Below are 25,324 nucleotides of genomic sequence, written 5' to 3'. Positions count from 1 at the left end.
TTTAAAGTGTGAAAAGAGAAAAGGCAAGTGACCCAAATGGTTACTTATGGAAATTAACCAAGATCTCTAAAACAAAAGCGATAACAGCTCTGAATTCTAGTAACCTGGCCATAGTTACAAATTAAGTGGGGTACTGGGATCGGACTTAGATGATTTGACTTCTGAGTCCAAGCCTCATGATACTCTACACATTCTTTAACATCTTGGTTCGGTGTCCAGTCTCTTTCACTTGCTTGTCTCTCTCATTTGCTTTTCTATTCTTCCTAGATTGACTCAGATCAGCGCAATCTGGCCTGCCATTACAGGAATGTTTATTCTTGACTAGTTTGTGCCTCACTTGATTTTTCTGCTCACACTGAGTGAAAGCAGAGGAAAAGAACACAAGCACTCAATGATCCATCTTTATTTCTTACCTCTTAGCTCTGACAACCAGACTGCATTTGCTGACTTAGCTCTAGGAGAGGCCATTCTCTTCCCAAGTGCGGATTTTATAGCTGCTCTATTGGCTTCAAAGATCCATCTGGCCTCCTGCTGCCCCACACTTATCCATGACAGTCACAGATCCTAGTTCTTATGATGGGAATGTCCACAGCTCAAGTCATAATTAGAAAGGACATTGCTCTTGAACCTGAGGTTTCTAAGCAACAGATAAAGAGCCAACTGAATGTTATTGGCTGCATGTCCCGTTCTGCCTCCACGTCCGTGGTGCTTGTTATGGAGCTCTTGGCTATTTTGCTGAAGGTCCATCTGCTAAAATGGCAAGTTGCCCTCTTGTTCTGTATTTGGATTCCTGCCCATGGCCATGGCTGCCAGGCCATGACAGACGCCTGCAGATCAACGCAAGTGTTAGGTTTTTTCTAGCGATGTCTCCTCTAGCAGCCACAGACCTTGTAACACACGATTCACAGATGATGAATGTCATTTGCTAAATGATGTGACTATTTGGGAATGGGATTAGGGGAAGGTGCGGCCGTGAAGGCAGGTTGTACCACATGTGCAATCTGGAGTGTCAAAATACGCCATGGCTTTAATGGGAGAGCAGGTCTCTGCTAGAGGGAATGAGGAAAGTTCAGGACAGCAAGGGATGCCAAGTGATTAGGAAAACTCAGAGAAACACAGACCCTGGTATAGCAGGTATTACTGTGAACCTTCTCCAATGCGGGCAACTTGCCAGAAGCAGAATCCGACAAAGTGGAGAGAAATCTGTGTAATGAACTAACTTGCCTTTATAATAGAAAAGAAAAGTAGAGGATTTCAAATCTCATCCTTCTGTCTAAAACCAATAAGAAATATGTTCCAGCAGCCTTAGTTCTAGGCATTTGAAGCTCAGGCAAATGCACTCGTGTATATTGCCTATGAGCTTCCTTATTTTCTTATCAGCTGTAGACTGATCTGAACGGGTGCAGAGGATACAGCCTCCTCGGAGACCCTTTACTCTCATGGATCAAGAATAGGACAGGGTGAGGGGTGCCTGGGTGGCTCAGTCGTTAAGCGTCTGCCTTTGGCTCAGGGTGTGATCCCAGCGTTCTGGGATCGAGCCCCACATCAGGCTCTTCTGCTGTGAGCCTGCTTCTTCCTCTCCCACTCCCCCCTTGTGTTCTCTCTCTCGCTGGCTGTCTTTATCTCTGTCAAATAAATAAATAAAATCTTAAAAAAAAAAAGAATTAAAAAAAAAGAATAGGACAGGGTGAAAAAAAATTTGATCTTTTAATCAAAAGCTTGATAATTAATTCTGCAATCATTTTAATATTAAAAGTGTTAAATAGTTATCAAAATTACTATTTAAAGAGTATAATTTTATGAAACACGGTAGCATTTCTGAGATATTTTGTAGCAATACTTGAAATAGTTAATGCTTTTTTGATGAGTCCTAACAAGAAGAAAAAATGTGAAAACATTTTTTGTTTCCACATTTTTGAGCGTCTGCTGCATGCTGGGTATCATGTATATATACACACTAACAACTCCATATGCTAGATATCTTTACCTTATTAAGAACAGTAATATAAAAATAATTATTAAATAATATAGTATTATTAGTTCCAATTGCCTGAAGTAATTTTGTGAGGTTATTTAACACTGTTGACCCCTAGGTACTTACACTCTAAGTCTAGGTGTAATCTAGGGAATTATTAAGTATAAGTGGGCTGTCAGACAGATTTAGGGCAAATTTCTGTTCTAGTAGCAACAAATAAACTTGTAGGTTTCTCAGTGAAAAAGGAGAGAGTTAGGTTTTATATATTTAGGTGTATAAGTTGGACTGTAAGCTATGTATTGGTAAGGATCATTTTTGTCTTACTCATGATTATTTCCTAGTGCCAAGGACAGGAACTAGGCATTGAATTTGATGAATGAATAAATAAATGAATAGTGAGATCAGGGATAAATGGCAATTCCCTTCCAGTTTATTTGTTGTAAAATTAATATTCTCTGCAAACACACACACACACACATATACCCACACACATTTTTCTTTACCAGGAGAAGGGGCTGAGAGGCCCATTAGGAAGATAAGACAGTAAGAGTTTAAGTCAGCGAGAAGAAAAGCATGAGGCAAGGCCTTTGGCTGTGGGGACAGAGAGCAGGAACTGCCGAAATAGCACCTTCTGAAGAAGGTTGAGAAGATGCAATGACCCATGAAATGTGTGCCATGAAGGCAGAATGAGAAAGGAGGAACAGTTGAGGGTTCGCCAAGGTGTCCAGGGGATGCCCCAGAAGACAGGATAATGCCTTCACCATATCATGACATGCCTTGAGATGCTTTGAAAAAGGGACGCTAAGTTCAAACTCAGTCTCAGGTCTGGAGGGCTCAGACAAGGTCAAGACTGTGGACATCTGAGTCCCACTTGACCTTTTTTTCACCATTGCCATTTTTCTCAGCCCCTCAGAGACCTGCAAGACTCAGCACATAGTAAGTGCTCAGTGAATGCAAACTGGTTAAAGAAATGAATTTTACCCAAGTTTCTGTGGAGGCTCAGAGTATCTCAGAGATACTAACAGCACTTGCTATAGAATAGGAAATTACCGAAGCACAGAAGCTTCCTAAGTAGATTTAGAGATTGTGATTAGGGGCTTTTCACTTTTTAAGGGCTAGGATTGAGGCCAAACCAAATTAAATGATAGATGCCAGAAGAGATCTTGTTTTCTGCACCCAAGTGACATTTATTCCCCTGACTCTGGTATTACATTAAATGTCCTATTAGGTGTTTTTTTTTTTTTTTAATTACTGAGTTTTAAATGATAACATGCCAGATGCCATTTTACTACAAGAAAGTTTCTTGCCATTAGCAAGGCAGTGTCTCCCAAGTTATCCATAAAGTATTTTCCCACATTATTTACATTTTCTCAATAATAAATGAAGCTGTTTTAACGAAATAACTTTATTTCCTATTAAATAAGACTTTTTAAGAAGATTTATTTATTTCTTTTAGAGAGAGAAAGAGCACGAGCAGGAGGGGCAGAGGGAGAGGGAGAGAGAAACTCGAGCAGATTCCATGCTGAGCGCCACCTCCATATGGGGCTCGATGGGGGGCTCGATCTCACTGAGATCATGACCCTGGGATCACAACCTGAGTGCAAACCAAGAGTGGGACGCTTAACTGACTGCTCCACCCAGGAGCCCCCTAAATAAGACTTCAATTGAGCTGTGACAAATGTGTCCTTCCAGATTTTCCTTTTATTTACTCACATTCCTTTGTAACCTCCATATAATGGATGGTCACCAGGAATCCAAAGGACCTGAATCATTCGCTACAGGTATGGGGGTCAGAAAATAAAAGTAGAAAAGACTGTAAATTATTTTTCCTTACCAGAAAAGAATGTACCACTGAGATGAAATTGGCTGGAGAAGGCAGATTCTAACCACCCCCACCCCCTACTTCCGGGCTAATCTACTGTCTGAGGTGTCAACTCTGACAGTTGGTTTTTCTCCTGTGTAATGCAAGTACCTGATTTAAGCTCTGATTGCTCAGGCATGCACTTCAAAGGTGGCTGTCTCAGATAAACAGAGGGCCAGCCGCAAGGCGAGATACGGAGCAAGCCGCCTCCGCCTCCGCCTCCGCCCAGACTCCTTTCGCTTTAGCGGTCTTGGTTGATTTCAAAGACTGACCCTTTGAACTGCTTGGGTTTTTTTTCTCCCCCTCCTCCCGCGCCTTAAATTCCCGCTCTCCTGTTTTAAATTCACCAATAAAGAGAAAGCCCACGCCCACCCTTGACCTCAGTGAAATCAGAACCCCAGGCTCTCCCCACCTCTCTCCCAAGCTCGCAGAATCTCCCCCTCTCCAGGCCGGTGCCCTCAGCTGTGCCTCTCTCCTAGCTCCAGGACTTGTGAGTAATACTCCTCCCCACCCTCCCATCCCCCGCCATTTCCTAATGGTTATCTCCGGGGGCGTCTTGCAATTGTTTTAAGAATCACAGTCTAGTCCAGCCACAGTACTGGTTTGTGATAGGCTGAGACCAGCACACAACCCTGTCCCACTGGTGAGCAAAGTTCATTCCCTCCCGGTATCTTTATTCAGGTCGCCCTCTACATCTGGATTATCCAATGCTTAATAATTGTTCAGCGCTGAGATCAGTTCTTCATGCCATTGTGAAACATTCCATGGTCGTTACAATCCATCATTTATCAAACACAGGTGGGCAAGCCATTGCATTCTATTTATTTACAATTCAACATGCTAAATGTTAGAATAGAGGATTGGAAAAAGTGCTATAAAAATAAAGCGCTTTTTTTCTTTCCACCTGCGTATCATTTTTGTCACTTAAATACCTTGCGTGTTGCATTTCTTTTGTTAAATTTAACTTTTGTAACATTGAGTCTTTGTTTTCATGACGGGAAACAGTAGAGGGGATAATAAGAGAGGGAGGGAGGGACAGTGATGACATTTGGAAGTTTTGGAGTTCATCAGTGAACAGCCAAGGAAGAATTCTTGAGATGTTTTTGGTGCAAAAAGACGATTTTATTATAGCACAGGGACAGGACCCGTGGGCAGAAAGAGCTGCACTGGGATTGTGAGGAGTGACTGATTATATACTTTTTAATTAGTGGGGGTTAGGGATAACGTAAGTCTCTAAGGAATTTGGAAGCAAGGCTTTCAGGACCTTGAGGGGCTAGCTGCTATTAAGATAAGGTGACTTGAAGTCTTTAATAAAACATAAACACGAAGACACTAAGGCAGCCATGGGTTCCTCGAGGAAGGTCATGCTCTGCTGTTTCACGTATCTATCAGTGGCTGCAAGCTGTAAGGAGATGTAATTCAAACTACGTTTCTCTTGCCTTTGTTTTCCTCATCAGAGAGTATGGATATAGGTCAATTATTGCTTAAGAAATGCAGTTAATCCGCTAGTCTGGCTGGGATTCTAAGACATTGGATGGTTTCTCTGTGTGTGTGGTTTTTTTCTTTTTCTTTTTCTTAAGGAAAAAGATGAAATCTAGTTCTTGATAGGGAGAGTTGAATGTTAAGAACTGTTGGCACACCCACCCATATCCACTTGTGCACCTACCCTCTTCTCACAACACCCCCATTCACATACTGAGTGACAAAGAAGCCTCATGTGGATTTGGGCCTTACAGAATGAAGGGAAATAAATCCCTGACATCTCTTTCTAATCAATTTTATTAGTTAAATCTTGATGTTTCACGTATTCATTTCCCCTAAAGGAAAAGGGAGCCAAAGTCATGTATTGTGACCTGTGAGAAGACAGACAAGAGAGGATCAGAATGATTCCCCTTGAGACTTCCAAACAAGGAGGTAACTTTCTGTGATTTCTTTCTTGAACACCTTCTTTCCAAAAAGCAAATTTAGTAGCTGATAAAATATGTTAGCATAAATGGGAATATTTATGGTAACAGTGCTGCTATGAACAATTTACTGGGATGGAAAATCAAGAACTCCCTGTTCAGAGACCACTTGCAGCTATGCTATTAAAACTCTTTGAGGAAGGTGCAAGCCCCAGAGTTCAAAAGGGCCATGGTGAAATGATTTTCACTGGTGGTCAAAGATGTACAGTTGGGAAGAGTCCTCTTAGGAATATGGATTTCAACAGACCAGCTATGGTACATAGATGTCAGGCAAATTCCTCAGTATTGGGCCAGCCATCAAATTTTGAATGATGTGTGAAAAATTTTGCTTTAGAAGCAACAGAGGATGGGGGCACCTGGGTGGCACAGTGGTTAAGCCTCTGCCTTCAGCTCAGGGCGTGATCCCAGCGTTCTGGGATCGGGCCCCACATCAGGCTCCTCCCGCTGTGAGCCTGCTTCTTCCTCTCCCATTCCCCCTGCTTGTGTTCCCTCTCTCGCTGGCTGTCTCTGTCGAATAAATAAATAAAATCTTTAAAAAAAAAAAAAAGAAGCAACAGAGGATGCTTATTTCTACTTGGCATATAGCAGATGGAATTCCGAGCTGAAGTCTTTGTGCAAGAATTTACGTAGGGGAGTCCCTCTTGCTGTAAGGCAGAAAGGGTAGTATAACGTGGAAATGGCAAGTTTACAGAACACAAGGGATCTCTGTCAAGTGAAGGAGGTAATGTAGTCAAATGTTCTATTCAATAATGACAGGACGCTGAAAGGGGGCTGAAGAAATAGATAGTGGAGACCTGTGAACAATATGTAATCTTCAAGGGAGGATGCAAATTATAGAATTTAATGTGTGCCTAAGAATATGGAAGATGGAGAATCACCACCTTAATGTTCTTGGAAAGATTTTGTGGGGTGGAGAAGTTCGCTCTGGGAAGGAGTGTTGGACATCTAAGCCTAAGATGATGGGTCACGTTCCATTGAGGCCTCTTGCCGTTGTTCCAGTCCATGGTCACCAGCGCTCTGCCAATGAGTGGTGTTGGTCATAAGAAAACCCGCTGGGTAGGGAATGGCTTAGTGCAAACTCACAATGCTTATTCATTTATTCATTCAAGAAATGTGCTTTAAGGGGCACCTGGGTGGCACAGCGGTTAAGCGTCTGCGTTAGGCTCAGGGCGTGATCCAGGCGTTATGGGATTGAGCCCCACATCAGGCTCCTCCTCTATGAGCCTGCTTCTTCCTCTCCCACTCCCCCTGTGTGTTCCCTCTCTCACTGGCTGTCTCTATCTCTGTTGAATAAATAAATAAAATCTTTAAAAAAAAAAAAAAGAAATGTCCTTTAAGGACCTAAGTATGGGGACATAAGGCACAGTGTAACTTAAAACTATTTTAGTGTCCTGGGAACACTAGGTGCACTGCTATAAAGACTGTACCAGGAGGCAAGTCCATGATTTTATGGCATTACACAGAGTGGTGTCTGACCATACTAGTGGCATGGTGGGTGCCAGAGAGGGCCTCCCAGAGGAGAGGAATTTAAAAGAGAACCATGGAGAAGAAATTAGCAGGAAAGAATAAAAGTTTTGGTTACTGTGTGGAAAATGCCTTGCTGAGGAATGAAATATTTCAGACAGGAGGAAAATTAAAATATATACCATATTAATGGATTACAATTTCATCCTTCTCTCCAAGGAACAACAAATTTTTTGTTTACAGTATGACTAGGTACATAGTTTTGTTTATGACATGTGTAAGTAAGACTAATTTACTTATTTTCTTTTTGATTGGCTATAAAAATGTTATTCTTCTAATTATCCTAGGATGACTTTTTTTTTTTTTTTTTTTTAACTTGGCTTTGTAGTAGAAAGGAATGAAGGCGGTTGGTAGGTCAGGGAGTTTTGTCCTGATGCAATGATCCAATGTTCAAAAAACACCTGAGAATCATAATCAGTGAAATCAAAAGATATACTGTCTTTAAAGATTGGGTACATTTGATTTTTTGTGATGGCGTGAAATAAGCATGGAGTCAGGAAATCTGGGTTCAAATCCCAGATAATCTCCATGACTTTTGGAAACTCTATGATCTCTCTATGTATCATTTTTTTTAAAAGATTTTTTATTTATTTATTTGACAGAGATAGAGACAGTGAGAGAGGGAACACAAGCAGGGGGAGTGGGAGAGGAAGAAGCAGGCTCATAGCGGAGGAGCCCGATGTGGGGCTCGATCCCACAATGCCCGGATCACGCCCTGAGCCGAAGGCAGACGCCCAACAACGCTGCCACCCAGGCGCCCCTCTCTATGTATCATTTTATTTTATTTTATTTAATCTTATTTTATTTGGAAAATGAGCTGAGCTAGACTTGATGATTGACCATATGCCTTTCGGTTTTATTTTTATTTACTTATTTATTTTTTCATTTAAATTCAATTAACCAACCTATAATGCATCACTAGTTTCAGATGTAGCGTTCAACAATCTGTCAGTTGCATATAATACCAGTGCTCATCACACCATGTGCCCTTCTTAATGCCCATCACCCCATTACCCCATCCCCCCACCAACCTCCCCTCCAGCAGCTCTCAGTTCGTTTCCTAGAGTTGAGTCTCTCATGGTTTTTCTCCCGCTCTGATGACTTCCATTCTGTTTCCCTCTCTTCTATGACCCTCTGCCCTGTTTCTTATATATTTGGTAGTAATATCTAATTTGATATTTAAATCAATTGTTTCGTGATGATGACATCTAGCAACATTGAAAAAAGATGTGCCTTCCTTTAAGTGTGGGCTAAATAGAGAAAGGGAGCTATAGAGTGATGGTTAATTGTCTAGGTTTTGAAAATGGACTGAATTCAGACCTTAGCTCTCACTTTACAGCTTCGAGAACCTATCCTTATTAGTAAAGTGGTGATAATGGAAGTACCTTGTGTCATAGGGCTTTTGTGAGGAATAATGCAAAGTGTTTACATAAGTACCTAGCACATAGTAAATACTCAATAAATGTTCTTTACAAGTGTTTGCCATCTTATTTGGGGCATTTACTAAATATTTGATATGGGGATTAAAAGCCTATTTTAATAAAAATGGCAAAAGTTCTAAAATTGGAAAGTGATAAGTTGCACATATTTTATAGCCACTTTGGATTTTAGCCAACATTTGCCAGGGAATAGAAGAAAAGACACAGTCTGTCTTGCAACATAGGGGAAACGGTTTAAGAAAAGGTGTGGAACAAAACTATAATAAATGAGGAAATAAAGCTCCAAACATATATTTTGTGCTCAAAAAGTCAGTGATTGGAACATCCTAGAAGGAGGGAAGAAAGTCCTTGGAATTTGAGATGAAGCATTAAATGACTACTGACAGAAGGATGCTCACGCCACATGTAAGAGCCAAGGCCAACTCCTCCTTCTCTGCTTTCACATAATATTATTTAATATTAACCGGAATCTCCTTCAAGCCTGGTTTGGTTTTCCCAAGAGAGTCTAACGAAATCTGGATTATTGTACATTAGGAAGTGGGTGGATGCCTAGTTTGCTTGTTTGTTTTTTTGGGGGATGCTCTGGCCTGGAAGATCAGGATCTCTGCTCATGATCCATGTGCCACAGTGAGCAGGTCCGTGGGCCGAGTGGAGTCAAGTGTGTCGCCAGAGTGGAAAGTCAGGATTATCATCACAAAATGGTTGACATCATGGCTGGAAACAGGGTGCCAAGAAAAGCAAGCATGCACAAAGGAAAAGCAGCAAGGTTGCATTCCGGAGGGGCGGGGGTAGAGCGGACAAGTATAATTAAGCATGGTGATTAAGAATAGGGCTCTGTTGTTCCACACCCTGGGATTCCAATTTATAATGTCCCAAGTGTGAGGCATTTGTGTGACCTCGTTAAGCCTAGTTTTTCATCAATAAAGTGATAGTGCTGGCTGACCCGTAGTCCCTGCCACTCAAGGGACTTCGGCACTGAGGCCATGCCAGCTCTTCCCCTCCCCCGTCCCCAGTCTTCCTGAGCTTGTGGCTACAGCTCCTTCTTTGAGCCAAGTCCGGGTGTACGTAGGGATTGGAAGGAGTGGTGCAAGATAGGACACAGAACTTGGTTATGTGGATTACTATTCATTTACTGTATTTGGAAGAACTTAATAGGACTTGAAACGTCGGGCTGGGTAGGCATACACTGAGGAGAGAATTAGGAAAAAATGCTTGGTGACAAGTCTGTGACATTGCATTTTTTTGTGATAATCTGGGAAGAGGAAATGATGTGAAACTTGCCCTTCTGTGAAGAAGAAAGGAGTTTGTGGGTGGTTCTCTGGGCAGTAGGCAGTGGAGAGATTTTGGGGGGAATTTGGGGTAGTTAATAAAGCCAAGCTACATTTCAGGGACATACATGGCATTTGCTTGGAATGAGCTAGGAAGACAATCTGTTGTAAAGGTCTGCTGTAAACATCTGTTTGATGGGAAGGAAGAGGTAAAGTAGGGATATGGCAGCACAGATGGAAAGGATAGAGGAGGAAAAAGATGCAGTGGTTAGAAGGTTGGACAAATGATATTCATATAAGAGCTTCTGTCCAGCTTAGTTCTTCATAAGAAGGAACTTGTTGATTACGTCTCTCAGCTAAGCTGAGACAGGTTATTTCACTCTTGCAGCTGTTCTACCTATGGTCCCTTTCTTACCACCCCATTTTTCTCTTCTTTCAAAGTTTTCCTTGGGAGAAAGAACCCATAAATTCACACTAATTGGTAAAGGCATAATTTGTTAATAAGGCCTAATGTATGGATAAAAGCTTCTTTTGCTACCTAAGGTACTGCATCTAAAATGCTTAGCACGATATCTGGTTCATGGTAGACTTCCGGTACATTAGCTATTCCTACTAGTAATAGTAGGAAGAGCAATAATAGTACCTTATAATATAATCATTATTTTTGCCTTTATGTGAGAATGATTTTAGCCTGACAGGAGAAGGGATTATTCCCCAAGCTAGTGATCATTCTAGGGAGCTCTGATAGATAAGTATATAACAGCATATGCAACCATTAAAACGATAGATATAAAGACAAGGTACCACCAGCTCCAAGACTTAGAACATAATTTTTAGAGATATATCTTCTGATATCATGATATGAACACAAAAATTCATGAGAACAAAAGTTAGGCTGAATTATGATACAGTTCTCATAGTAGCTGTGTTATGGTGGCATAATTTCTTTTTTTCCTTTCTTGATGTCTAAGTTTTTCTGATACATGTTTTTTTGTAATTGAGTCATAAGTTCAATTCTGCCGCTTACTTACCTCGATAGCTTCAGTGAGTTATTTATCCGTTCTAAACCTGAACTTAATAATTTAAAAATGAAAATAATAACAGTCACTCCCTCACAACATTGTTGTGAGCCGTGGCTGAAGGAATGCCTATGAAACCCTGAGCACAGTAGCTGATCCACTGTAAATACTCAAGGTATGTTGTTACCACAATACATCCTTAAGGATAGAAGATAAGAGTTTTGACATGAAATAACAAATTACACAGTACAGTTAATTAGTTTATTCGTTCATTAAGAATTTATAAATTTGTTAATCCATTCAACAATTATTTATTGGAGGTCTACTACTTTTTAGCTTTGTTTTAGCTGCTGGGAAGATGGAAGTTAAAAAAAAAGCAGACAAAAACCCTTGCCCTCATGAAACTTAGAGTCCTAATAAATTTATTTTGCTGTATGTAAGTACAGGAACGTGGAAATAAACGAACATGAAATTTACAAAACCAAGCATCAGTGAACATGTGCTGCTATAGGAAATATATTTAGGTGTGAGGGGTTTCCTTGCCACTGCTCAGAACTTGTGATTTAGGTGTCAGCTTTAACCAGTCAGGAGAGGATGATGTATGGTATACAGGCTGGGAAATTTTAAAACATGCGTCTGGGATGCTGACATATTTCAACTGGGCTCAAAGTCCTTTAACAATACTGAATTCTCCCACAAACGAAACAGTTTCTAGGTAATTTAAAATCTTTGTGACTCTGCTTCTAAAATTCTATTTAAGCAATGTGTTATCACCACAAGGAGAAAAGGAGAAAAAAAGGCACGATAAACAGGAACAAAGAATAATGAATCAGAAGCGGCACGAATGGGTGAAAGGAGCTCACATTAAAAGGAGCGAGACAGTTGCCAAGCCTGAAAAAGGGAAGGCAAACATTTACACTTATGAGGATTTTAAAAAACCTATCAGACAAACTAATTAAAACTACAAATTTTAATTGGAGTTAATTGGATTGGGTGGTTGAATGAAGGCAGTGGTGGGGAAACCCTTGTCTCTTTTCTCTCCTTTCCAACACACTGATGGATGATGAAGGGGAGGCACTTAATCAAGGCAAAGTATCTAGTCCCTCACTGAATCCTAGAATGTCAGAGCCCAAGGGTTTTAAATCAACTCTCTCAACACCATCATTTGATAGATGGGGACACTAAGAACAAGGACGAACAAAGAAGGCTAAGTGACATGTCCAAGGTCACCCACGGTGCCAGTCAGGGGAAGGACTTGTGCCCAGTTTCCCAAATTAGAACTTTTCCAAGCGCACAGCGTTGCAGCTAAAAGGCATGTGTGCCATTATAGGAACAAACCGAAGAGCTTTTCAAGTCAAGGCACTTAGAAACCACGTCATCAGGTGTATCTGGAAATAAGTGTTTTGACCAAGGAATCCACATAATTAAATAACAGTCGGGCATTCCTTGTGCTGGTGTGAATGGGAAGTGGTTACGAAGAAATGAGGGCGAAAGCAATGAAACTGGCTTTTTTTTTTTTTTTTAACATTTAACATTACCACAATTAAAAAAAAAAAATTAAAGAGAGCGCCTGGGTGGTGCAGTGGGTTGAGCCCTCGACTTTTGGTTTCAGCTCAGGTCGTGATCTCAGGCTTCTAAGACTGAGCCCCGGGTCAGCACAGAGTCTGCTTCTGCTTGAGATTCTCTCTCCCTCTCCCTCTGCTCCTCCTGCTTGTGCTTTCTCTCTCTCAAATAAATATAAGTAGTAAAAAAAACCTAAAGAGAGTGATCAAATGGAAATGGTATAACACACCATGGTAAACTTTTGACAGTTTTTCTCCCAGAGACTGAAGTCTTTTCCTTCCTTGTTCTTCTTCCTCTCCCCTCTTTCCCCTCCCTCCTTTCCCTCCTCCTCTTCTGCTGCCCTCCCCCTCCCCCTCTTTATATGGTGCTTATATATAGGTGAGTTTTTGTCTATTGTATAAACCTAATTTGTGAGAAGAGAGTCATCTCAGGCAATGTAATATATCTTACCCAAAGCAAGACATTTCTTTGTAAGAATGTAAGGATGCTCTAAAAATAATTATGTATTTAAAAAATATTTGTCTACTACTCCCAAATCACTCTTAGTATGCTTAAAACTACTTTCAAAAATAAACTAAAAAAATAAAAATAACATATTCCTGAAAGTTAAATCAAACAAATAGATATCATTCCACCCTTCACTATGGTGATTGAGCATTAAAAAATAAGATAAGCATGACAATTATTCTTAGTACATTTTCATGTACTTTAATCAGTTTCTCGGCTATACCTATCTCTAGAATTGTGTCACTGATATTTTTCTGAAAAATGTATTTTAATATCATCTTATTAAAGTTTTAATAAAATTGCTTGCAATCTTCTGGTTAATAAATTTGAAAGTGCTGACATCTTTAGTTGACTTTTCTTTGGTGGGTCTTTTTTTTTTATTTAAGATTTTATTTATTTATTTGTCAGAGAGAGAGAGAGCACAAGCAGGGGGAGCAGAAGGTAGAGGGAGAAGCAGGCTCCCTGCTGAGCAAGGAGCCTGCTGTAGGACTTGATCCTCGGACCCTGAGATCATGACCTGAGCCGAAGGCAGACACTTAACCAACTGAGCCACCCAGGCGTCCATCGTGGGTCATATTTTTCGTAGAAAAAAAATTCTACTGTGTACAGGGGTGCTTGGTAGGCTCAGAGCAAATTGTTCTAAATGAAATACATTCTCAATTCAAGCTTTTGTTTTGTAACGATATAAATAGTTCCACCCAAATATCTTAACTGTACTCTTTGTGTCTTTCGTCGTAGTATTTCACCTCCTTATATATTTTTTACAAGATGGGGTCAAATAATTAGTTGTCTCTGTGAATGATTGTTTTTTGCAAGTTTCATCAAAGTTAGATGTTTAGCATGGTAGGCCTTCATTCAGTTTCATTCCAATTTGGCACAGAATATAAATATATATAATTGAAAATAAGAGTGCCATCAAAAGACTCTGCAAAGTCAAGCCATATTAAAGAGCAAGTGTAGAATTCCAAAATTATATTTGTGCTCCGTTTGAGTTCTTACTGTTTAATTTATTCAGTTCCTCCCTTGTTATGCAGTGTTGTTTTGTTGGGTTGTGTTCCATTTGTTGACTATTTTTATTAAAAATTTCAAACTGATTTTGAAAATAAGAAAGAGAGAAGACTCTAAAAAAAAAGTTAAATAATATTAAGGACCTTATGGCTATTGACAGAATAGTTCTTAAAAGGCTCATACATTTCTAAAGAAATCCAACTGATGAAAGGCAATGATTTGCCACCCTGAAGCACTGTTTTTATATTTAATACCAAAATTTGTCTAAAATATATTGTAGTTTAATTACTGTGTGTATGTTTCTGTATATTTTTGTGAATGTATACACACACATGGATTTGTAAATCTTGACAACTTGCAACTTTTGAGTCAATAGAATAACACAATTTAATACAGATGTGAATTATATTTTTAGTATATCTAGTTCCAAGTATATTTCTGTTCCATAGATTTTTAAGAACAGTGTTTTCAATCATAACATTGTGGTCTACCAAAATATCTATTAAAAAAATCTGTCATCACAATAACAAATATTTTCCTTAAATGTTTTAACTTATTTATTTATTTGCTTTTAAAAGATTTTATTTTTAAGTAATCTCTCCACCCAATGGGGGGCTCCAGCTTACAACCCCTCGATCATGAGTCACATGGTCTTCTTTCTTTCTCTTTCTTTCTTTCTGCCATGGTTTGTTTGTTTATTTTTAAAGATTTTATTTATTTGTCAGAGATAGAGCAAGAGAGAGCAAGCACAAGCAGGGGGAGCAGCCAGCGGAGAGAGAGCAGGGAGCCCAATGCGGGACTTGATCCCAGGACCCTGGGATCATGACCTAAGCTGAAGGCAGACACTTAACTGACTGAGCCACCCAGGTGCCCCTGTAGTGAGAGTATTCTGAATACTATCTGGTCTATAGCAGGATGGTTCAGCCTTTACATCCCGCATATGACATATTGCAAATACAACTCAACTATAATATCTCTCGATTCCCACTAACCCCACTAACTGGTGCTCAGGCGGAATTTTACACTTTGCATGCTATGGCACAGTAAAAGTGACTAATGCCTCCAGTAGCTGAGAGGTATCACAGAATCAAATAACTGTCCCCTAGCACCCCAAACCAGAGGAGTTAGCTATCCCTGGCTGCTTGGGTCTGGAACTCCCTTTGTTTTATGAACACCTATCCTATATGCTGTCCTTGAAATGGAGTTCCTGGGAGAGATCATGAAACCAGAGAGAGATTATCACTAGTCATATTTCAAATTTATCTTCCGATTATAGTGAGTATTCTGTTAATTGCCCACGTGACTCATACACTGCGGGGAGAAACCACAGCAGAAACTGGGAGCCCAAAGTGGAGGGGAGTCTGCCAAATCCATTCCAGCATACTCTCATTATTACTTATAATGTAATTATAATATTGTAATAACTATTAATAATGAAACTCCATACAAGATGAGAAATAAGAAACAAAATCTTAACTGGATGGGAAATCAAACATATCAATCATACTGCTTTACGTACACTGGGATGTATGGTTACTGTAGTTTTGGGGCCTAGGTCAAGCTGGGAAGGTCATCACCTTTCGAGTTGCCTGGGAATACACTGAGCCAAGAACAGATTAAAGCATGGCTAAGGGGAAGGATGCATTGAGTATCTAAGGGGGCTAGAACATGCACCAAGCTGTAGAAAGTCTAACCAAGCACAGGAATAAGTATGATGATCAGTGTCCAATTTAGGCAATGGCTCAGGACACGTTGTGATGAGTATGTGGCAAGGCATATGTGATTGGAAGCTAAGTACGTGAACCCTAAGCACAAGGTAGGATGTGTAAGTTTTAACAATAACAATAACAAAATAAGGTATTTATTGGGCCAGGCACTCTACTAGCCATCTAATTGACACAACTGCTAGGTAAGATTTGCATTAATTTCTCCATGACACAGATGAGAAATACGGAAATAAAGGAGGAGTAAGAAACAATTGGGGGGGGGGAGAAGGAGTTGAATTCCAGATCTGTTCTGCTCCAAAACACCCATGCTTTCTATGCCACGCTCATCTCCTTTTTTCTTTTACATGGAAATAGACTTTAAATTATATGACTTATAAGCAACCTGAGCTGCCCATCCCAGTATTTTTATCTTCCCTCTCAAATTTGACCTTTATATTGACCCAGGCTTGGATTCAAAGCAGTTGAGTTCCTTGAATATATAGGAGTCATGTTTGCTTACTCTTTTAGAATTTGTGTCTGTTTCACACTAACTTCATTTGGACGTCACTCACTGCAATCTCTACTTCCTGGGAGAGTCTGAGATGTGCCATCAGGCTCTTGTTTCACCTCTGAGCTCCCTTAGTTTGGACACTGGACCAAAGAAATCCAAGGCTCCTTCTCAAACTTTGGCACTTAAAATTTGTGTTAAAACTAAAATTGAATCCTAATTATTCAGCTCTGTGCAGCCCTTTTAAGAAAATTTCTTTCCCCCCCCAGTGACATAGAAAAAACACCATAAAAAGAAAACAGAAGAATTCTTAACCTGTTCATATTTTAGACCTGAACTTCACTTTGTCCTGCTCTTGAAACATCTGATCTCACATCATTGCTACATCTCTTATGTCTTGTTTTACCTTTGTTGGGACTTGGCATTATTTTCCTGAATATGACTGGGGCTTCCTCTTGATCTCATTAGTTTATTTTCTCCTTGAAGCCTCATCAAATTGGTACCTCCCTATGGGTAGCACATTCACACAATAGCCTCACAGATGCGTTAATTCCTGAGTAAATGGAACATGATTCAAAATTGTTAGTTCTCATTGAGGGACTATGTATAATTCTTTGACATTAACACCAAGAAATTAAAAAGCTGAATACTACCTTGGCCCAAAATAGCTTCAACCCAGTTATATCTGCCTATATCTAAGGACCTGAGAAAATGTGCTTATAAAAAACAAGTAGGGGCTTAAAGCTTGGGCCTTGTCTATAGCCACATGAAGAAAATTAATGAAACTAAAGTTTTAGGGCTGATGACCTGGCCAACAGCAAATAGAATTCAGTCTTCTCAAAGACTGAAGGATGATATTATTAAGGAACATCTGGCAGAGACTTTAAGACTCTGCACCCTTTTGTAGGTTCTCATTAACTATTGAGAACAAGCATTTTCTCTTTCATAAATTCAAGCAGGAACGACCACCTTGATGGACTTCAGGGGCCTATGGGGTGGTCTAGCTGACAGATGGACAGCAGGAAAAGCCTGCATCTGCCAGTTTGGGGACTTGATGGGCCCTTGCCTAAGGAAGAGATACAAACTGTCCGTGCGAACAACATGGAGCCTCAACTCAGCCATCGCTCTTCTTCCAGGGTAAAAACTACTGCATTTTTATCTAATCCCTTGTAATTTTCTCTTTTTACAGTGTCCTAATGGTTTCACTTGTCACTCTCCTTATCACACAATAGTTTTTCAACCTTGGACAAGAGTGGCACTGTCTTTGAGCCTATTTTTGAAAATATAAAAAAAGAGGATTATATTAGGTTCTCTCAACCTTGGCATTATTGGCATTTGTGGCTGGATAATACTTTGTTGTGGGAGTGGGGAGGGGGTATAGGGGGAAGGGAGACTGTCCTGTATATTGTAGAACGTTTAGTAGCATCTCTGGCCTCTACTCACTGGATGCCAGTAGGCTTCCTCCTGCCCGGGTATGACAACCAAAAATGTCTCCTGGAATTGAATGTGTTCTTGGGGTCAAAATCCCTCCTGGTATTGAACCACTGCAATAAAATGTCTCTAGGTTCCCTTCTACTTTGTATATTCTGTCATATATATTCTATTGCCTAGAGATACATTCTTGCCTTTTTTGTTTTAATTTTTAAAATATTTTTCCTGCCTTTTCAATAGATTAAAAACAATTCCTAGAAATGTAGTCCAGGAGGATAACATGAAGATGGGGTCGTGGTGACCTAAGTTTATAATTAATAATTTATGTTTTTCTGGGAGATCTAGATTTGGGCATTTTATTCTTCTTCATATGAAGTTTTATGCTCTCAGTTACAAAGTAATATTGTTCACTATTATAGTAAACTACAGAAAAGCATCATAAAGAAATAAGTCAGTCTTACCCAAATAACTAAGGAAAGTCACATCAACATCCTGGTATATTTCTTTGTAGGACTTTTGGACCTAAGTCCTTCAGTAAAAAAGCTGTGATTGTATCTATTGCACTTTTGAATCTGTTGATAAACATGCCTGAGAAAAATGGCTTTTATGGGGGAATTCTTTGTACATTATCATCGCATTATTCCTATGGAACAGGATAATAATTTAAAATGAGTGCTTACTTTTAAGCTTCATTTTGGTGTCATTGTGAAAGGAATTCTAAATACTTCTACTTTTTTGCAGGCTCAATTTTATGACAGTCTTAATCTCCATAGTACCCACTGGTATTAGCACTACTCTGATGACTTGGATGTTATGTTTCTTTAGAGTCCCATAAGAACATCCTGTGGGCTTTTCTTACTCAGTGAATTTTTCATTTGTGCTCTCCTATTTTGCCTTCCTGGTTGCCCAAGTTAAGTGAGTGACATATTCTTAGTTCTTATATATTTGAGAATGTCCTTATTTCTGTTATTAATGTGTAAGAGATAAGTTGGCTGACTGTAGTCTCTAAAGATTCTATCATTTCCCTTCTCAAATTCTCTGTAAATTACTTCATTGTTTTCTGACATTAAATATCTTAAGATGGGATCTGAGGAAGGCATAATTCTTGTCTTGTTTTGTTTTATGGGTTTTTTTTTTGTAGACTAACTTTTTTCTGCATAGACACTTCATTTGTCTAATTCAGAGCTTTTTCTGGGATATACTTAGAAATGCACTGTGCTTTATTAATTTTTCTTGCAATATATTGAGTTCTGTATCCATAGATTTTGCTTTGTTCAGTTGGAAATGGAATTTTAGACTTTTTCTTTTATTCCATCTCTTTGGGTTTCTCTCTCAATAACACTGTTTTAATTACCTAGCCTATAGGATGGAGGTGGGAGGTGAGGGAAGAATTAGGGTGACCATACATGCCAATTTATCCAGGTCAGTCCTGGGTTCTGTTGGCTGTCCTGGTATAAATATTAACTAACATATTAATGTTCTTCCTCAAAATTGTTGAGTTTGGACTATTACATTCCTCTTGGCTGCTCACCCCAGGATGGCTATTACCCTACAATCCATGGGTGGTGAAACTTTGTCCTTCCTGCTCCATTACAGGAACAGGGAAGGAAATGTCTACCCCAGGGCAAAGCAGGGACATGCTGTTGACACACCTGGAAGAGAGAAATTAGATAGCCATCCCTGGCTATCTTCTCTTATCTCTATCTAAAGTTCCTGATTACATATGCAGTTAACAATATACCATCAACATACACAAAGTTATGATCTAGGTAATCGAAGATACAGACAAAATATCAATTGTAGTTGAAAGATTTTAACAACTCAAAAAATGAAAGATCAAGATGACAAAAATAATAAAAACTAATCAGATCAATATAAAATATGCCTATAGAATTTTACACCCATAAACAGAATATTCATTCTCTTTAACATACCCACCACCATTACAAACTTTAAATTTATACAAATGTCTTAGATTGAGTCCCATAGAAATAGAACCTGAGGCGGAGAGTTGTATGTAGAATGTTCATTGGGACATACAGGCTTCTAGGGGCTTGCCTGTACATACATGAAAGTGGCAGGGTTAGGCGGAGGGGGAGGCTGACCCACAGTGAGATTGCAAGTGAGGGTCAGCCAACCCTGACAGAAGCTCTGGGGTTGGGAAGGACCTTCGGAGATTTTTAAAACTGAGATGAGGGGACTTCCTATGCCACTGGCTGCAAGCTGCGCCAGGGAAGGTACATAAACTTGCCAGAGGCATTTTCTTGCACCTCAGGGTGGTTTCTAGTAAGAGGCTGAGGAGATGTAAGTCAGCCCTGAAGAGCCCAACTTTTCAGGGCATCACAGGATCCATTATAGGAGATCACAGAAGCCTCAATACAATCAAAAGAATGAGTATGGTACAGACTATATTCTCTGGTAACAAGACAACAGTGCATTAGAATTAGAAATCAGTAACCAAAAAATAGCTTAAAATCCCATATGCCTTGAAACTTAAAACAAGACATAGCATACTATGAAATTACCACTTGGTTAGAGAGGAAGCCATGAAGATAAGATGATGAAATACTTAGAACTGAATGACAATACAAACACCACATGTGGAAGTTGTGAGATGAATGTGAAGCAATACTTGGTAAAAAAAAAAAAAAAAAAAAAGTAAAGCTTTGACTATGTTTATGAGAAAACAGCAATGATTTAGACCAAGAGCAACAAAGGAAGCTAGCAAAATGGAATAGAGTAACCACAAAGAATCAGGAAAGAAAGAAAAAAGCAAAGTTAAGGACAAGAGTAAAAGAATAGGGAATAAAAATAGGTAAAATTAATAAAGCCAAAGCACGGTTGTTTGAAAAGTCTCAAAAGATTGATAAACCTTCCGTAAGACTGAGGGGAAAAGGAGGGAGCAGGAAGAGATGAGATAGAAACTGCCTCCGCCTAAAAAGAAAAACATAAGAATGACAAAGGGGGCAACAATTACAGCTATGTTAAGAGATTAATTATTGTAAAAGAATATTGCAAAGTATTAGTACATTTGAAAGATGAAATTGAGAATTAAAAAATAAAATGGAATGATTTACATAAGAAGAAATAGAAAATAGGGGTGCCTGGGTGGCTCAGTCAGTTAGGAGTCCAACTCTTTGTTTCGGCTCAGGTCATGATCTCAGGGTCATGAGATTGAGCCCCACGTCTGTCTTCGCATTCAGCAGGGAGTCTGCTTGGAGATTCTCTCTCTCCCTCTATCCCTCCCACCATGCTCTCTGTCTCTCATAAATAAATTAATTAAAAAAAAAAGAAGAAGAAGAAATAGAAAATAGAACACTAGAAAAAAATAGAACAATAACAGTGGAGATGAAATTGTAGTTTCTTTCTTCCAAAATTCTTCACACACAGATGTTGTTAAGGAGTTAATATTTATCTAAGTTGTTGGAAAATAAAAAATAGGAAAATCACCTAACCTATTTAATGTGGGTGATATAGCCTTGAATCTATCAATAAGGACAATATGAGAGAAGAAAAGAATGATTTCACTCTTAAACTTATCTGCAGATATCCTAACTAGGCTAAAATAAACAACATTTATAAAAATAAGTATATAAAGATGGCTTAGCTTAGAAAATCTATCAAGGCTGAAACATGAAAAATAAAAACATAAAGCCAATGGAAACAATAATAAGAAACAATCTGTGAGAAATCTGGGTGGGAAAGATTTCTTAAGTGTGATTCGAAAAATACTAGCCATGAGGGAAAAACCTGTGATGGGTTTTATTATGATTTACCATATTAATATACTTAAGGAGAAAAATTCAAATGACCTTGCCAGATTCAGAAAACCATTTGAAAAGGTTCCCACTTAATTTTGATGAAAGAACTCTTAGAAAACTAAAGATAGAACTTAATTTGGTGAAGACTCTGAAGAAAGCCTTAACTTGGTGCAAATTCTCTTTGAAGTTAAGGCAATGATTCATCTGTCACTTCAACTGTTCACCCACATACTAAAGATTCTGAAAAATGTATACAATATTATGGAGAAAAAATATGTAAAAGAATTAGAATTGCCATTATTTGCAGATGATATAATTTCCATAGAAAACCCATTAGAACCAATAATAATCTATAAGAATTAATAAGAACCTTTAGAAATTTGTGGAATACAAGATTAGTGTGCCACAGAATTAATGCCATTTCTCAATACCAAAATAGTGAAATAAAATAAGAGAATGAACGATATTATTTGCTAAATTTAAAAAATATATTATTTGGGAATTAACCTGTTCAAAGATGCATACAAACTTTGGTACAGGAAAAAACAAAACAAAACAAAACAAAAAAACTCTTACAGGGCATAAGAGGACATCCAAACACCGTATTTATGGCTAGGATAATTTAACATATAAAGATCTTAATCAATCATTCATCTTTAAATTCAATTTTGATTCTAATCAAATAGAAAATTTTAAGTAATTCAAAATCTAAATGGAAAAGTAAATATTCTCAAATATATCAGGTAATCTTGAAAATAAGACTTACCAGATACTAAGATAGTACAAAGTCATCATCATTTAAAAAATGAGGTCCTGGGCTGCCTGGGTGGCTCCGTCAGTTGAGCGTCCAACTCTTAGTTTTGGCTCAGGTTATGATTTTGGGTTGTGAGATCGAGCCCTGCCTTGGGCTCTGTGCTTAGAGCAGAGTCTGCTTGCGATTCTCTTTTCCCTCTTCCTCTCCTTCTGCCCCTTCCCCCTCTTGCTCTCTCTCTCTCTCTCTCACTAAAATAAATAAATAAATCTTTAAAAAAAAAAAAGTGAGGTCTGTTAAAGGAACACAGATTTCTGTGGAACAGAGCAGAGAGCCCAGAAACAGATCTATGCAGATATAGGAAGTTGGTGTATAATAGGAGTAGCGTCATAAATTGGTGTGGGATAAATTATATTCATTGTATAGATAATTATATAAAATATATGCATATATGTTTGTTTATATAAATATATAATTATATGTAATATATCGATATTAATATTGATACCTTATTAATAATACATTAATTGTATCATATTTATATAAAATCATATACTTATCTATAAATTGCATATAATTAATAAGTATTAATGCATTGCTATATTTATGATTACATGTAATATATATTATATGGTTATATAGTTATATAATTATATATAGAGAGGGAAGGACTTCTACCATACTCCAATAAAGTCAAGTTTGTGCACATGACTTATTTTAGCCAACAGAATACAAGTGCCAACATTTCAATTAGAGACAGCTCAAGGAGAAGATCATTGACATGTAGCATCTTGAGAAATAAATCTTCGTTGTAAGCAACTGAGATGGAATCATTTGTTACCACAGCATAATCTAATAATCTAATCTGTACTAACTAATAAGTGAAATACTTCAGAAACAGTAAACTAGGTATCCACATAAAAAATAGCAATTCATCTCAACTCCATAATAATGAGTTGAAGGTAGATGTGTGAAATTGTGTGAGTTGGTACAAGTAGGAAACTATGAGATCTATGGAAAACATAATCTATTTAAAATCAAAACTACACACAAATAATAAAACTGTTTTTTCATAAAGGGCATCCATTTAAATACAATATGATGGCAAAGGAAGAAAGGTGGCTATAACTAGAAACTGGTGATAAAGGAGAACATTGAAATTAAAATCCAGTATATGTTAAACAGCAAGTTGGACAGTTTTCTCATCTATAATGTGAGGGAAATAATAGTTACAAAACTCATGAGGTTGTGAGGATTAAATGAATTAATGTATAAAAAGGGTTTCAAAGAGTGCCTGGCACCTAGCAAGCTCATTAAAAGTGTTTGCTATTAATTATTAATTGTTATTTATTATTAAGAGAAACTTCCTAAACTGGTAGAACAAAAGGAGTTGCCTCTCTTATAATATGAAATGTAAACAATATGTAAGATTAAGAAGCATGGAGGATTGGGGCACCTGGTTGGCTCAATGGCCAGCTCTTGATTTTGGCTCAGGTCATGCTCAAAGGGTCCTGGGATCAAGCCCCATGTCAACCCCCATGTCAGGCTCTGGGCTCAGTGGGCAGTCTGCTTGAGTTTCTCTCTCCCTTTGCTCCTCCCCTCACTCATACTTTCTCTCTTTTTCTGTCTCAAAAAAAAAAAAAAAAAGGCAGGGAAGATAGAGCATACACCTAATGCTTAATTTTGAAAATAGGGGTGACTGGGTGGCTCAGTCAGTTAGGAGTCCAACTCTTTGTTTCGGCTCAGGTCATGATCTCTGGGTGTTCCAGAAGCAGAGAACGTGGAAGAGGCAATATTTGCAGAGACAATAGTTGAGAGATAAAGATATGTATCTCCTCAGTTTGAAAATCATACTGGATTTTTAGGAGGCTGAAGAAAATTCACTCTAGACACTTCATAGTGAAACTTCAGAAACCCAAAGACAATGAGAAAATAATAATTTTTTTCTGAAAAAGTAGGAGAGGGAAGATCAGTAACCTGCTAAGAAATAAAATTTTATTTTCTTCAATAAAAACTGATGCCGGAAGATAGTGAAACATTATCTTTATAAATTCCTCTCCAGGCAAGTTATTTAGTGGCTACCTTTTAAAATCAATAAAATTGAAAAAGGGAAACGTAAGTGAATTTCTTCTAAATGAACATATATTCCAGTCCTCACCATTTCTCACTGCTTAATTACTAGACTCAATCAATTATTTGCCTATACCTCCTATCTCACTTCCTTACACTTTCTCTTTTGCCCATTATGCTCAGTAATACGGCTTCCCAGCTGTTCGTGGAACATATGAAACTTGAACTCATCTTAGGTCCTTCCTCCATGCTTGGATACTTTCTCTCCTGTCTTGCAATGTCCATTTGAATTTATTTCTCATCTCATCATTCAGCTTTCAGTTTCCCTCCTCAGAAATGTAGTCCTCGTCCACCCTGACTGGAGTAGCCCCCCAATGTTCTTTCAATTACATAACTCGTCTATCTTTCCATTTAAATTCCATGACAGTAGGCATTTTATCTATCTATTAATCGCTATATCTGTAAAATATTAGAATCAAGTTAGATACATAGGAAGCACTCAATAGTTATTAACTGAATACATGAGTTAGTGAATAACTTAGCAAATCGCTATGCAAATCTGGGACTAATGATAACTTGATTTCTAATACACAAAGAATTTCACATTTATTATCTTATTTAGTCCTTGGGACAATTCTTATGTAAAGTAGCAAAGAGAATAAAATAAACAAAGGCCATCCTAGTTGGCAGAGTGATTAATTGTCCCCATTTTCCTGAGAAGGAAACCAAGAGTTAAAGTGATTAAATGATTTACTAAGATCACAAACTGCTAAGGATGAGGCTTGGTAGGCAAACTAATGCCCTCCTTCCCATGCCCATGTCTGATTCCGGGAAGCTGTGACTATATTAGCTTACCTGGAAAAAGGGACTTTGCAAATGTAATTAAAGTTAAGGACCTTGAGATGGGGCGATTATCCTGGATGATCTGCATGGGCTCTATCTAATTTCATGAGTCCTTAAAAGAATTCT

At 38.4% G+C, this 25,324-nt stretch overlaps 1 long non-coding RNA gene across 2 annotated transcripts in view; it reads left to right on the top strand.

Annotated features, from left to right (window-relative positions):
- Positions 1-4,227: 4,227 nt before the first annotated feature.
- LOC117796753 overlaps positions 4,228-25,324 on the top strand; it is an 88,363-nt gene continuing 67,266 nt past the window's right edge. The window contains exons 1-3 of one of the 2 annotated variants that reach the window (XR_004621411.1): positions 4,228-4,326; positions 4,518-4,634; positions 5,660-5,750. This is a non-coding gene — a long non-coding RNA (uncharacterized LOC117796753). The remainder of the gene's footprint in view (positions 4,327-4,517; positions 4,635-5,659; positions 5,751-25,324) is intronic. The other variant, XR_004621412.1, reaches the window with a different exon arrangement.

Source organism: Ailuropoda melanoleuca, chromosome 16, assembly GCF_002007445.2.
Source record: "Ailuropoda melanoleuca isolate Jingjing chromosome 16, ASM200744v2, whole genome shotgun sequence".
Taxonomy (NCBI): domain Eukaryota; kingdom Metazoa; phylum Chordata; class Mammalia; order Carnivora; family Ursidae; genus Ailuropoda; species Ailuropoda melanoleuca.
The sequence above is the reverse complement of the archived record's forward strand: the minus strand, read 5'-3'. Positions and strand labels throughout refer to the sequence as shown.